The sequence below is a fragment of the Poecilia reticulata genome, chromosome 13 (genome assembly GCF_904066995.2).
Source record: "Poecilia reticulata chromosome 13, P_reticulata-male-v2, whole genome shotgun sequence".
NCBI classification, from domain to species: domain Eukaryota; kingdom Metazoa; phylum Chordata; class Actinopteri; order Cyprinodontiformes; family Poeciliidae; genus Poecilia; species Poecilia reticulata.
In genome coordinates this window covers 29,695,039-29,697,743 of record NC_088842.1, presented here as the reverse complement: position 1 = coordinate 29,697,743, position 2,705 = coordinate 29,695,039, and the positions used below count along the sequence as shown (strand labels likewise).

General features: G+C 36.0%; 1 long non-coding RNA gene across 1 annotated transcript; it reads right to left on the bottom strand.

Annotated features, from left to right (window-relative positions):
- Window positions 1–245: 245 nt before the first annotated feature.
- LOC145554707 (uncharacterized) lies at window positions 246–2,237 on the bottom strand. The gene is made up of 2 exons (XR_014090693.1): window positions 1,696–2,237; window positions 246–1,189 (listed from the first exon to the last, which is right to left on the bottom strand). It is a non-coding gene; the product is annotated as an uncharacterized LOC145554707 (long non-coding RNA).
- Between the last annotated feature and the right edge of the window lie 468 nt (window positions 2,238–2,705).

Sequence of the window (2,705 nt, the reverse complement as noted above, 5' to 3'; positions counted from 1 at the left end):
CTTCATGATAAAATTACTCAAGTAAAAGTAAAAAGAACAGAGTAAATAAAATAAAAAAATGCTGAAGTAAATGTGATTGAGTAAATGTAACTAATTACTACCCAACTCTGGCAACGAGGTAGATCAAAATGCTTTATGTTGTAAAAACACAAAAATAAAAAGCCAATCTAAACACCATGCAGTCGACAACTGAGAGACCAGAACATTTTGACGAGTGCCATCATCAAAATCATCAACACATCAAATATATTGATCGATGTTGAGTTTATTGTGGTTCAAAAGAACCTAAACAGGTGGGCTTTTAGTCTTGATTTAAAGGAACTCAGTGTTTCAGCTGTTTTGCAGTTTTCTGGAAATTTGTTCCAGATCTAGAATGGTACATGAAGTTCTCGTTTAATTAAATTGGGTTTGGGGTTGTGTTTTGGACTTTAGGCAGGTTTTGTACGGGTGTTTGGAAACCTTGAAAATGCTTGAATTTCACTTGAAGTTTTCTGAAGGTTTGGAAAGAGTTTGATTTGTATATAAAAGTACTCAAGTAGTTTTGGTCAAGTTTCTAGAGGAAGGATCTTACTAGATTACAACATTTCAGCAGGAGCTTGTTTTAAGTAAATAATTACTGAATATAAATTTTAAAACGTTCAAGATCCAATGGTAGATTAATTCCCTTATAACAAGACATTTTACCATGTTATAAATTTAATATTCTGCCAGTAGAACTAATACTTTTCTATCAACATTAAGGAATTGTTGATGTAAAACAAGCTCCTATATCTTGATAAAAAGTTACTTGTAAATTAGTTTTATCTTATTTCAAGTATACCAAGACAACTAGATCAATATACTTGGTAAGATTTGGTGTTTTTGGAGTGTTGTTATATCTCCACAGTTTTGTAATAAAGTTGTAAGGAGTTTAAAAATGTGAATGTCATCATCGGTATCCGTTTACCCGCTTCTAACCAAAAACCCCTTCCATCATTATGGCCTCATTTTAGCCACCTGTCCTGCAGCAGTTCACCTGGCTGCACGGCCTCAGGGTGTCATTCTAGACCAGGTGTCCTCTTCCACCAACTGCCCCTCTGTTGAGGCATGTTTGACCCACAGGACATTTTCAAAATACCCCGCCGCATCAGAACAGGAGTCATGCGATTCCTCCAACTGCAGGTGATGGCTGGGAGACGAGCTGCAGTGACTGCAAGCGACCAGGAACAGAACAGTGAGAATAGATGGACGTTAATAATGAGCAATGATTAGGGATGCAAGTTACCGTTTAATGAGCAAAATAATTTCTTAAAGACCATAGTTTTCTCTTGCATCAAGAAAACCAGTCATTCAAAACATAAGTGACTAAAATTTTCATAATATTCTAAGTAAAAAAAAACAAACATTAAATTTTAAAATTATTTTCCATCAGTTGCTCAAAATACTGGCAAAATATACAGAAAATTCTGACTTTCTTACATTATTAACTTATAAAAATCTATAAAATATAACAAAACAAGAACCTCTTAGGCTGCTGAATAGACAAATAAAAGATGAAAAGAGCAAAAATATCTGTAAAACCTAATTCCCCATGAACACAGAGAAACGTTCATATATAAGTATAGTCTCTTGGAGGAACGTTAAAACTTGGATCCATGAAGTGCTTTAACTCACAACAGAATTCAAAATCAATTGTATGCTTTTTCGTCATTTGACAATTTTCTCTGTTATCTTCCTCGTAGCACATCATTACTTTTCGGTTGATAAAGTTGACTGTGTTCCGTCGTGCAGCTCGGCTGAATAAAGCGCTATTAAAGGTGAAACTTACGGAGAAGGTCGAGTGTTTGTATTTCAAAACAAAGCCGCATAAAGTACATTTTTCATCTCACACCGCGCTCCGTTTGGAAGGTTTGTCTTTCCCGTTCTGTTCGCGCCGCCATCTTCGTTTCTGTGTCAACGGTCGGCTCGGCTTCAGGATGACCAGCGGCGCCCTCTGCTGGATGGCGGCCAAACTACAACACTGGTAAAAGGTCTCAGCGGAAACCAAGCGGTTATTTACGACTCGAAGTTTGAGATTAATCTCAGAAATATTTTAGAAAAAAAACCGTGCATATTTCTGAGCATCAAAAGTCGAACATTTTCAATTTCAAGGAAATTTTCAGAGTTTCAGGAGTCAAAAAATGTTGACTTTTGAAACTGAAAGATTTCCAAGATTTTTTCTAGAAAAAAACAAATTTGTAACTTTCAAATCCAGACATGTCCATGTTTATATTTATGTTACGTTTTTTAGATTAATCTAAAAATGTATGAGTTTTTTAAAGCAAACTAATTTTCAGACTCAGAAATTTCCAGATTTTTATTTATTATTTGGCAGAAATGTACTTCTTTTTAAAAAAAATGTCTATCTACAATGGCCATAATATGTTGTTGTGGTTACTAGTTAGCTGATAAAAACGAATTTTAATCTAATAAGCCACCAATCAACAGTATCTGATCAATTATTGTAGCTGCACATTGATTAGGAAGCCAATCGGAGGCCTGAGTTTGGTAAAGTTTCTGTTGTGATGAAAACGGTCCTACCTCCTGCACCTCTGCAGACTCCAGATAAGTTTGCCAAGCCTCCACCAGCCTGGCTTGAACTTTGCATCTGGTCCCGTTTAGAGCCTCCTCCAAATCATTTGCTTTAGCTCCAGGTTTCTGCTTTGGTGATGCTCCAGAAGGGCGCT